Below are 12,904 nucleotides of genomic sequence, written 5' to 3' on the forward strand. Positions count from 1 at the left end.
GTTCTGCGTTGACCCTTAACACTGAGCGCACAGCCTCCTCACTCTGGCGGACAAGCTGCCTGTCATTTCTATGGGCTCCTCTCAGGGCATTCCGGACAAGGACACCAGGTTCTCCGCCCCTCCACCAGTGGCCGCTGCATCTGATGATGCCGTGATGACTGAGGATTACCCAGCCATGGGGCTGGACACACTTTCCCAGGCAGAGCCAGCTCAGGCTCCGGCGGCCAGAAGATGACCACCAAAGCCATCAGGGCCACCAGGACAACAGAGTCAGGCTGCCTCCAACGCCATTGACAGCGAGTGGGGAACACCAAGACGCAACACCAGCAGATGTAAGTTGAAGGCACCTTGAGCACAACAGGGACGTGTCGCAGGTGACTTTATTTCCGTTAATTATTTTGACGCTTGTGTTAGGGACGGACACTTTGTTTGTTCTTTGTTTGTTCATGTGAAGTAACATAAACATTTATTTGATTTAAATGGGCTGAGTTGGCTGGATGGTATGAAGAGGTGCCAGATGTAGCACAGACTTGTAAATGTATGGCGTTGTGTAGTGCTGGCATACTGGGTTGGGTTCTCATTTATTGATTGTTAGCAAAGGAGACAGTGCCATTGGCTTGATGAGGCATTGATGCCTTGGATGCCTAGCTGAAGTTTCGCTGGATCAAAGCATCCCTGGTGTCCCTGCCTCCATGAAGGTTCTTGCCCTCTGCCTCGAGGTCCTCAATCTATATCTCCCCAGGCTCTTCCTCTGATCCATCACTTGAATCATCCTCCCTGGCCAATGGACCTGCCTCACTTTCCTCAGCAGTGGGTACCCCCTTGACAGAGTCAGGTTGTGCAGCATGTGACGACTATGAGGGAGACATGCTCTGGAGCATACTGCAATGCTCCTCCTGATTGGTCCAGGCATCTGAAGCGTACCTTCAGCAGCCCAATGGTCTCCTCCACCACCACCACTCTTGTGGAGGCATGACTCCTGTTGTATTTCTCCTCGGCCTCAGTTCTTGGGTAATGGGGTGGGGTCATCAGCCACCTCGTCACGCAGGAGCCATATATCCACTCGTGCAGAAGCCACGGGCAGCCTTGGTACCCCTGAGTGCCGCAAGACATAAGCATCATGTGAACTCCCAGGGCAATGGGCACAAACTTGGGGAATCTGTGTCCTATGGTCACAGACGATCTGAAAATTCATTGAGTGGAACTTCTTTTTGTTTACAAAAGCTCCTGGCTCACCCGCTGGTGCCTTGATGGCCACGTCAGGACAATCTATTACACCCTGGATGCGGGGGAACCCAGCTATCACAGTGAAGCCTTGTGCTCTCTTCATCTGGCTGGCCTCATCTGTCTGGAAGTGGGTGAACGTGTGGACATGTCTAAAGACAGCATCAGTCATGAGCATGACACAACTGTGTGCAGCTGAATGAGAAATGCTGCACTGATTCCCCACTGAGCCCTGAAAAGAACCAGAGACATAGAAGTTGAGGGCTACTGTGACTTACAAAGCCACCGGCGTGGGATGTCCGACCAGGCAGTTGGAGCCGATTTCTGGACCTATTATGTGACATATTGCAGTCACTGTGTCCCTGGAGAGGCAGAGTCTCCTGCAGCTCTGGAACTCGGGCATCTGGAGGTAGTTGGAGCATTGCCTGAACACTTTAGCTGTTGGATTGTGGTGTCTTGGGCATGCCCTCCTGCTTTGGCCTCCTTGCTGGCCCTTCACCAACTGAGCTCGTGCCTCTCTGTCCCTGGGATGCTGCCCACGCTCACCTGGCCTCTCCTCCCTCCTGCCCCTCCCTTCCTCTTCAGAGGGGGTTCCACCGGCAGAATACACTATCCCCATTAGATGGAATACAGAGGACCAGTGCTTTGAAAATGAAGGAGCACTGAGCTACAATACTCAGGGAACCCTCCAGGGAAGATGAGAATCTGAGATGTTGAAAGACAGGTGGCAGGCTTGACAATCATACAAGATGCAAAGGAACTCTGGGACAACTCTGTACTCACACAGCAAAGAACTGGCAATGACAGAGAAAGTGTTGCTGCTCCAGGGGCCTTTTATCCCACACATGGATGAGTAAATGATTAGAACGTGAATTCTGCTCACCCTTTTGCCCATGCAACGATCTAAAAATCGAATGGGCATCATAAAATTGCTGTCTATTGGCTTATTAATGGCCTTAATTGGCCCTTTAAATAGGGTGGGGATCCGATTTGCGCACGTGCCCACTGACCTTGAAATTGAGGGCTGACGTTGGGAAGCACACCCGATGTTATTTGACGATATTTTACATCCAGTCAGGTTGAGTGTGCGCCCAACCCCTGAACGTAATATTCTGGCCCTAGACTTGACCATTTCAACATATTCCTGGTCAGTCTCCCACATTCCAGCCTATCCACCATCTACAAGGCACAAGTCAGGAGTGTAATGGAATACTCTCCACTTGCCTGGATGAGCGTAGCTCCAACACTCAAGAAGCTTGACACCATCCAGGACAAAACAGCCCGCTTGATTGGCACCACATCCACAAACATTCACTCCCTCCACCACCGACGCATAGTAGCAGCAGTGTGTACCGTCTACAAGATGTAGAAATTCACCAAGGCTCCTTAGAAAAAACCTTTTAAACCCACGACCACTACCACCTAGAAGGACAAGGGCAGCAGACACATGGGAACACCACCACCTGGAAGTTCGTCTTCAATTCACTCATCATCCTGACTTGGAAATATATCGCCGTTCCTTCACTGTCACTACATCAAAATCCTGAAACTCCCTCCCTAACTGCACTATGGATGTACCTACACCACATGGACTGCAGCGGTTCAAGAAGGCAGCTCACCATCACCTTCTCAAGGGCAACTAGAGATGGGCAGTAACTGTTGGCCCAGCCCGTGAAGCTCACGTCCCGTGAATGAATAAAAAAAAACTTGAGACTGTCCAAAACTCTGCTGCCCATGCCCCTACTTGCACCAAGTCACTTTCTCCATCACTTCTGGGCTTGCTGTCCTACATTAGCTCTGGATAAGCAATGCCTCGATTTTAATATCCTCACCTTGTTTTCAAAGGCCTCCATGGCCTCACTCCTGCCAGTCTCTGTAATATCCTTCATCCCTTCAACCCTCTGAGATATCCTCTAATTCTGGCCTCGGGAGCATACCTGACCAGGATTTTACAGCGTGACTCTCCCCAGCAGATGTGGTGAGCCATTTAACTCTCCATTCAGTTCTGTGGGATTGTAATACCCTGCCAGGCAGGAGGGGATGTAAAACCCTGGCCCCTGATTTTAATTACTCCACCATTGGTGACCATGCCTTCAACTGCCAATGTCCTAAGTTCTGGAAATATCTCCCTAAACCTCCTTGCCTCTCTACCAGTTTTCCTTCCTTCTTTAAGACACTCCATAAAATCTACCCCTTTGACTAGGAATTTAGTTATCTTGCCATAATAGGTAATTGTATTTCTTTCTTTCTATATTCATTCGTGGGATGTGGGTGTCGCTGGCTAGGCCAGCAGTTATTGCCCATCCCTAATTGCCCTCTGGCATGGCAGCCTCTGCCACATTTGCTGCAGGGGAAGACAGTGAGATGAGAAGGTACACGACTCACTGGCCTCTGTTTTCACTGGGGCCTCTTCTCGGCCAGCTGAGCTTGCCATTTCCCCTTGCCTCTTCCAATGCCCCTCTAAACAGTTAGCCCCCAGGAGAGCCTGGCCATTAGCAAGTGCCTCCCAGTTGTCAACATCAATACCCACCATCTTCATATCTTGCTTGCTTGTGTCTTTGTAGCGGAGGTATGGACGCCCAGGAGGTCATGACCCAGTGGCCTGTTCACCGTACAGAAGGTCTGTGGGTATATGGCCACTATCCAACCAATGAATGTGGCTGAGCCAATGCAGCCATTGTTGGCTTAGCAATGAGAGCACGTTGATGGAATTAGCATGCCCCAGGACCTCTGAGTTGGTGACCTTGACCTACCAAGAGATCCTGAGGATGAGTCTGAGACAGTGAGTGTGGAAACTGTTCAGCCTTTTCTCCTGCCTAGCAGATGTTCAGGTCTCAGCGTTGCAGAGGGTGCACAGAGGATGCAGGCTTGATAGACTCGCAGGTTGATGTTCTAAGTCAGGTTGCTGTTGTTCCACACTCTTACTCAGCTTGAACGTAACAGCTGCAGCTTTTGCAATGTGTGTGTTGGTTTCAGCATCAAGTGACAGATTGCTGTTGATTGTAGATAGCTTCACATATCTAGGCCTCCAGTGCCACATTGTCAATGCTGATAGATGGTGATATGGCAACATTCTGGACCATAGCCTTTGTCTTCCTGATGCTGATGATCAAACCAAACTCTTTACTGGTATGAGAGAGTCATCTCAGGTGGCAAGGCTGAACAGCGTTCTGTCAGTTCTGGCCTGTAAGTCGACGCCCTCTGTGGATATACCGAAGGCATATGACAACAAAGAGAAGAATATGCCAAAGAGTTTTGGAGCCAGAAGACAATGCTGTTTGACACCATTGCAGATCTCAAAGGGTTTTGATCTTGCCCTGTCATGCTGACCTTACCCAACAGGTTGTCATAGAAAGAGGAGATCACACTGAGCAGCTTCGGTGGGCTGCCAATTTTCTCCAGTAGCTTAAATAGGCTGCTTCTGTTCACATTGTCGAATGCCTTGGTGAGATCGATGAAGACAATATATAGTGGTCTCCTTTGTTCACAACATTTCTCTTGCAGCTGCCAGGCTGAGAATATCATGTCAAATATAAATCTTCCAGCTCTGAAACCACACTGGGATTCAGGGCAGATACATTCAGCCAGGATTTCCAGTCTGACATGGGCAAGACAGGCAAATACCTTTCCCATGACGTTCACAGGGAGATGCCTTAACAGTCATTTCAATCACCCTTGTTCTTGTGCAGGGTCACAGTCTTTGCATCCTGCATGTCCTGGAGCACTGCTCCCTCCCTCCAGCAGAGACAGAGAAGTTTGTGCAGATGCTGTAGGAGTGCCAGTTTGCCCTGCTTGATGAGTTCAGGTGGTATAACGTCAGCACCTGCTCCATGGCAAGTGAGTCAACAGCTCTGTTAAAGGATCAGATATCCAGCTCTGCCACGACAAGCAGGCTCTCTATGGTGTCTAGAGCTTCCCCCTGACAATGTTTTCCCTAGAGTGCAACTCAAAATAGTGTTCACCCATTTCTCCAACTGTTTATTGCAGTTGGTGATGACCTTTCCCTGCCTTTGTTTTCAATGAAGCCGTTTTCTTTGCTGATGGACTTGTTGCCTTTTTGATCCCTTTGTATGTACCCCTAGCTTTCCCTGTGTTGAAGGGCATCTGGATATTCTGACAAGGTTGTAACCTGTAGTCATTGGTGCATCCCTGAGCAATCTGTTGGACTTAACTTTGAGTGACTCTTAGTGCATTTGCTCAGGTCTCTCTTGTAATTAATGAAAGTGGACCGCTTGGCTTCGATGACAGTTTCCATCACAGTGATGTTTAGCCTCAAGCCAGTCAGTGTTATTCTGCTCTTGCTTCCCATATGTTGAGACTGTGGTATTGTAGAGGGTGTCTTGAAATATGTTCTATTTTGCTTCTGCTCGCTGTGAGAATTCCAGAGAGAGCCCGTTCAATCGCGTTAGTGAACTGGGTAGGCAGTATGGCTGACCTTGATATGAGAACACCATTTCTTCTTTGAATGAAAAACTTCAAGGATTGCACCTTCCCTCTGGTGCACACCAGGTAGTGATCTGTATATCAGTCAGCACTGTGATAACTGCATATGTTGAGAATCCTCTTCAGGGAGCCCCATCTGGTGATGATCCAATCCAGCTGGTGCCAGTGCCCTGATTGTGGAAGTCTCTGGGACACCTTGTGGCATGGTTTGTTCCGAAGAAAGGTATTAGTTACACAAAGCTCGAGCTAGCAGCAAAGTTCAAGTAATCTCTCTGCCCATTTTAATTTTTCTTTCCCAGTCCATGATGTCCCAGACAGGAGAGCCATGCCTCATGGTCTTCACCCCTTCTTATGTTCTGCCTTAGGAATTCTGCTGGGAGTAGTGTCAAGCTCCTCACAGAACTGGTCTTACACCTGTGTAGTGGAGCACAGCGTTGGAACATAGATACTCATGGGGTTAACTGGCCCTGTTTGAGTTGAGTTAGTGCACATTCTGAACCATTTGTGGGGAAGTTCTATCATCATGAGCAGTGAATTGCTTACAGCAAAGCTTACATCTTTCCTCTGAACCCTCCCCTGCCAGATGAACTGTAATGTTTTTCTTTCAATGATCCGGTCTCGGTGAGACTGGTTTCTTGTAGGGAAGCTATCTCAATGTTCAGCCTATCGAGTTCCATTTTGATCGCTGCTGTCTTCCAAACGTTATCGACCAAATGCAAGTTGTCTGTCAATCCTGTACTCACGGCCCTGATGTTCCAGCTTGCTAATCGAATAGTTGGCATCTTCTTCCTTTTTGCTTGCTTTATTTGTCTGCCTTGTGTGATGGGATTCACACGTTGAGCAGAGGCTCTAAGCTCCAAGCATCCATTGAAGCAGATGGACCCTGTTGGGTCAGCACCTTGCCAGTCAACAGCTGCCCGACTTGAGATGGGCGGTAGCTGACCAGTGGGACGCGATGGCCTATCAGACAGAGCCCATAGCATTTGTTCTCTAGCCCAAATGAGTTGTGCTTATCATTCATATCTGCTGCCTCCTGTGTTGTGTCAATGCCCTGCAGCAAAACTGAAGTGTTCACTCCAGGGTGCAAGCCCAGGCAAAATATATGAAGACCCCTAGCTGATAAAACATCAGGGACCTATGCTCAACCTCCCAGGTTAAGTTCAAAGGCATCCAAAGCATTTCATTTGGCACTGGCTTGGTTTCAAGAGTTGCCGGAAAGATGACAAACTTAGATATTGGACTCCACTCCAGATTTTTGTCCCTTAACCTTCAACTCTCCCGAAGTATTCACAAGGCAATGGAGCTATTCGCCCATAGCTGGGAGTTTGGTTCATGAGTGCCAGGGTGTGTCCACATTGCGTGTGGGCCTCCACACTGCATGTCTGGGGGCCAAACCTTCTCAACTTCCTCTGAAGCTTTAGCTTGGGGCTGTAAGGGACACAGTTTCCATGTGTTGCCATGAAGAGGCACAGCTCAGGACTTGCTGACGCTGAGGCTGTGTACTGATGGAGAGATGACATATTTGACTCTCATTTATGTATTGCTACTAAGAAGCAGACTGGGCTAAAAAGAGAAGCAAACTAGTACATAAAAGTGGAAAGCATGCTAACTGTCTTCACCCACACACTGACCTGTTGGACAGTCGCCTCTTGGAGACTTGATGAACAGTCATCATACATTGCAACATTCCACACAACTTTTGAATAATACCATTGGAAGTTTATACCATTCGGGATCAGCTGAGTGCCAGGAGTATTCCAACTAAAAATGCAAGTGCTGGTGGAAGGGCTGCAAGTAATAGAGGCCGTTACAGGTGATTTTGTGGTGGTTGGTTTTGGAACAATGCTTGAAGTAGCAATTCAATACAATGATAATAATCTGGAAGCTTTCCTACATCAATGCAACAATTGTGGAGTTGTATTAAACATGCGTAATATGAACCAACACAGTAGGGACCTATAAATTCACAGCTTGATTGACAGCTCCAAGTGATTATAAAGGGATTAGCTGTCTTTGGCATGGGGCTGTGAATACAAATGTTTGTTTTTATAATGGATTAAGTACTTGTAGGGGTTTAAATGTAGTGAATGGGTTTTTTAATCAATGAGTTTTTTAAATATACTGAAGTCTGTGATAGATACTAAAAACTTTATTTTATTTCATTCTCAGCATAGCTCCTGACATCTGCCCATGGTGGATACTGAACGAGTGGGCATGAACGGTGTAAGGGCAAAGGGTGATGGGGCATAGGTTGGCATGAGTTGGCACTAAGTTGGCATGGAGGCTATGCAGGGCCATAAGGGATAGGTAGAGGGTGTGAGGATGGAGGTGGAGGCATGAGTTAGTATGGATGGGGCATGAGGGGTGAGGGCCAGAGGGCCTTCCTGTTTTTACTATAACTGGGGCAAAGTCCCAGGACACCGAGGCAGGCCTTTTAAAAAGCTTGCCTTTGCACTTGGCAGCCCCTGGGTCTGTCTGTGCACTGTTTCTGGCTGTGGCAGGCCTGACTCCATTTAGCCCCACCATCCTGGAACGGAAATCCGAACATTCAGGGAAGTTTCTCCCGAGTCGGATTTGGGAAATCGGGAGTGAAAATCCAGCCCCATGAATTACTTCCAGCTGAAAAGTCACATTGGCAGCAACTTGATCATGCTGCTTCAGATGACCCAGTTCAGAAATAATTGCGGGTTACCATTTGGCATGAGTTGGCACTAATTTGCTATGGCCTGCGATAAAGTCAGAGGTACCTGAATGCTTTCACCCCCACTTTGACTCTCAGGATGAGCATGCAGACGATACTCCAAAGGGTAGATGAGTGTACTGATGAAGACCCTTGTGTGTGTTAATAGTCATGTATTGGAGCCTTCAAAAACATCACGTGACTGTGATAGACAGCAGGAGAGTCTATACCTTCAGTTACAACAGTTGTAGAGTGCTCAATGTGGATCTTTCAGGATTAAATGGGGACACACATGGAGTTGACGCATCTTTCATTGGCCTTCAAGTACTCTGTGTATGCCTTGAGTGAGCTTTACATATGAACCCAAACTCAGAGCACTTATGCCCTCTTATCTGCCTGCTGCGCTATCTCATGTCCACATGTACACCTAAACATCACCCCACTATTAGTCCCCACCTTCCTGCCTCCATAACTTTGAGCTACGGGCCTTGAGATTCCTGCTAAATGGTTAAAACTGTGCGATCTAGGAGTTGTGTGCAGACACCCCAGATGCCTGACCTGGACATGGGTGGATGCACCATTGGGCCAGAAGGTCTGGCTTGCATCTTGTCACACTAACCCTCTGTCAGCTTTGAGATGGTCAATCGACATGGTAATGTGCAACTTGCCACCACGTCGGTGTGCCTGAGTTCTGTGTACATTTGTCAGGTGGTTGGAATGAAAACATGGAGGCCTCAAATGGGGTCAGAGTTAAGCTCCAAAACATCTGATGTGTGTTATTTATTGTCAACGATTTGGGTCCTTAAGGCCTAGATGGATCATTAGCGTTTTTGGGCCTACATGATGCTCAGCCAGCATGGTGGGGGGGATTTTGACCAAGGTGGGGCTCGAAGCTGTCTGGTAATAAAACCTCAGCACCACCATTTTTCAAGTTGATTCAATGACGCAGTTGAAACAGAAGCTCTGAAAAAGGTTGCCAGAGGAGGGCTGCCAGGGTTTGTGGGAGGAGTCGACTACCGCAGTTGTGTGCCGATTGAAGGGGTACCCTAATCAATTCCGCTTTATCAAATGGAGAGGAAGGCACAGCTGAGACATATTAGGAACAGCCAAATGCCAGTGAGGGGAATGTGACACCTCAACTCATGTTGCGAATTCTTGCGAAAGTATAAACCCGATTGGGGCCATTGTAGGATTGGCTTCCAAAGACCCTTTCTCCCTCCTGTGGGAAATGCCGAGTGTCAGAAGGAATCAACTGAAAAGGGGCCAAAATGCATATGCCCTGTAACCCTAGCAATTCTAAACCTTGCAGCTGGCAGTTTAAGATTTTGAAGGCTCCGCCCCCGACAAAACTCTCATAACGTTAGTGCAAGTTGGGATTGCTGTGTAATCCAAAAGGTAGAGTCTGACACTGCCCTGACTGACGCATCTCTCACCTGCAGAATTCAGTCTGATCCAAGCCCCTGTCAAAGACCTGCCGTGCCTGTGTTGTTTGGAGGTTGCGGGGACTTTGTGGGGGGGCCTGTCTGTACCCCTCACTATTGAGTCTCGTACCACCATTGCTCTTGCACTCTTACTCCTCCCCGCTTGTGCATCTGAGCCACCCACAATGCCGTGATCATGGCCCTGGCTGCACTCTCAAGAAGAACCACATGCTCCCGAAACTGGGGTACCCTACTGCTGATCCAGAAGATGTGCACTTGACATGCTTGATGATGAATACCTCATGCAATCCTCTTTGACCAGTGCCCTCCATGCTGGGTCCACATCACCACCTTGGTTGTGATCCTAATCATCTCAATGCAGCACATCCATCTCTGACTGAGGAGTTACAATCTAGCATCATCACCATGCCCTCATCCTTGGAAAGTACAGCAGCCTCTGGAGCATGTGGTTCCTCTGGAGAGTTCAGCCAGGGCCAAGTTCACGGCATTGTGGGCTTTAGTTCCCTGGATCACTGGGTCTGTTTCTGGCGAAGGTGGGGCCTTTACAAGTCAGGCGGGTTGCACCTGAACCGGAACGGGACCAACATCCTTGCGGGAGGTTTGCTAATACTGTTGTGGTTGGGGGAGGGGGGTGTGCGGAGGGGTTTAAACTAATTTGGCAGAGGGATGGGATACAGTAGGGCGTGATGCACAGCCAAATATTGAAGAGAAACTAAGTCAGTCTGGAAGGCAAAGCAAATATAGACCTGTTAAGGCACAAGGGAATAATGCAAGGCTGGATTGCATCTATTTTAACCCAAGGAGTTTTACAAATAAGGCAGATAAATTGAGGGTGTTGATTAACATATGGGAATATGATATTGTTGCTATCACAGAGACATGGTTGAAGGAAGGGCAGGACTGGCAGCTCAATATTCCAGGATATAAAATCTTCAGGTGTGACGGGGGGTTGGTGGGTGTAAAACTGGAGGTGGCATTGCACTATTGATTCCGGAGTCAATTACTGCAGTAAGGAGGTATCTTAGAAGGTTTCTCAAATGAGGCCATATGGGTAGAACTTAAAAAGGAGACAATCACTTTGCTGGGAGTGTACTATAGGCCTCCAAACAGTCAGGGGGAGTTAGTAGAGCAGATATGTAGGCAAATCTCACAGAAGTATAAAAATAATAGGGTAATAATAGTAGGGGATTTCAACTTCTCCAATATTAACTGGGATAGGCTTAGTGTGAAAGGCTTAGAGGGTGAAATTTTTAAAGTGCCCAGGAGAGCTTTTTGAGCCAGCATGTAGAAAGTCCCAGAAGAGAAGGAGCGGTACTGGACCTAATCATAGGGAATGAAGCTGGGCAAGTGGTGGAAGTGTTGGTTGGAGAGCGTTTCCGGGATAGTGATCATAGCTCTGTAAGATTTAAGGTCGTTATGGAAAAGGACAAAGATAGACCGGAAATAGAGGTCCTGAATTGGGGGAAGACCGGTTTCAATATGATAAGACAGGATCTGGCCAAAGTGGACTGGGAGCAACTACTTGTAGGAAAGTCTACATCAGACCAGTGGGAGTCATTCAAAAAGGGAATAGTGAGAGTTCAGGGCCAACATGTTCCTGTAAAGGTGAAGGGTAGGACCAATAAGTCCAGGGAACACTGGATGTCAAGGGATATAGAGAATTGGATAAGGAAGGAAAATAAGGCTTATGGAAGATACAGGGGGCTGAAAACAGCAAAAGTCCTAGAGGAGTGCAGAAAGTATAGGGGGGTACTTAAAAAAGTAATTAGGAGAGCAAAGAGGGGGGATGAAGCATTGGCGGGCAAGATAAAGGAAAATCCCAAGGCATTTTATAAATATGTTAAGGGCAAGAGGATAACCAAGGAAAGAATAGGTCCCATTAGGGACCAAAGTGGCAACATGTGTGTGTAGCTGGAGGACATAGGTGAAGTTTTAAATGATTACTTTTCATCTGTGTTCACTATGGAAAAGGAAAATGTAGGTATAGAATTCAGGGAGGAGGACTGTGATAAACTTGAACAAATTAGCATTGACAGGGAAGAGGTATTAACAGTTTTAGCAGGCTTAAATATGGATAAATCCCCAGATCCAGATGAGATGTATCCCACGCTACTATGTGAGGCAAGGGAGGAGATTGTAGGGGCTCTGACACTAATTTTCAAAACCTCTCTGGCCACAGGAGAGGCGCCAGAGGACTGGAGGACATCAAATGTGGTACCATTATTCAAGAGGGGTAGTAGGGATAAACCAAGTTATCACAGGCTAGTGAGTCTAACATCAGCGGTAGGGAAACTCACAACATTTAAAAAGTATTTAGATGAGCACTTGAAATACCGTCGCATACAGGGCTACGGGCCAAGTGCTGGAAAATGGGATTGGAATAGATAGGTGCTTGATGGCCAGTATGGACACGATGGGCCAAAGGGCCTGTTTCTGTGCTGAAGCACTCTCGTAGAATTTATCCAGGAATGTTATTAGAAAGTCCAAACCTTAAATCGCTATTCAATTAGCTGGCATCCATCTCAACAACTGCCTAACTGCTAAAATGTACTTTGTGCAGGAACAACAACACCTTGTTTTCTCTTTGGTAGAGTAGTAACCCATGTCCATATATCTACTTCATTCTTCCACTTGTCAAATGGTTCAGACTCCGAGAATGCCGGAGGGTAACCATACCCCAACAATTTAAACTTGCTTTCTGCCGTTTTCCACAATGGCCATAAAGATTTTGGTTTTATGTCATGGGTTCCAATTTTGACCTTTAGGAAACCATTCTCAGGGTGTGGCAAGAACAGCAGTCTGAGGAACATATTATGTCTCAGAGATACCCGCAATCCTGGGCGGATTCGAAAATGAAAGATGACACTTTGGTTGGAATCCATGTGGTGTAAGTTGGAGCCAGAGACAGTCACTGATGAAGGAAAAATGGCAGTGAAAGGGTTTTGGTAAACAGCTGATCAAACATCAGGGTGGAAATGGAAAGCAATGAAGGCGACCATGGTGAAAGAGACAAATGGAAATCCTGCCGTAGAGAAGAGCAGAACTTCTTCAAGGTAAGTATTCCTGGAAGAGAAGTGACAGTGAATTAACCACTCAAATAAAAGGAAAACACTGC

Source organism: Carcharodon carcharias, chromosome 20 (assembly GCF_017639515.1).
Source record: "Carcharodon carcharias isolate sCarCar2 chromosome 20, sCarCar2.pri, whole genome shotgun sequence".
Classification (NCBI taxonomy): domain Eukaryota; kingdom Metazoa; phylum Chordata; class Chondrichthyes; order Lamniformes; family Lamnidae; genus Carcharodon; species Carcharodon carcharias.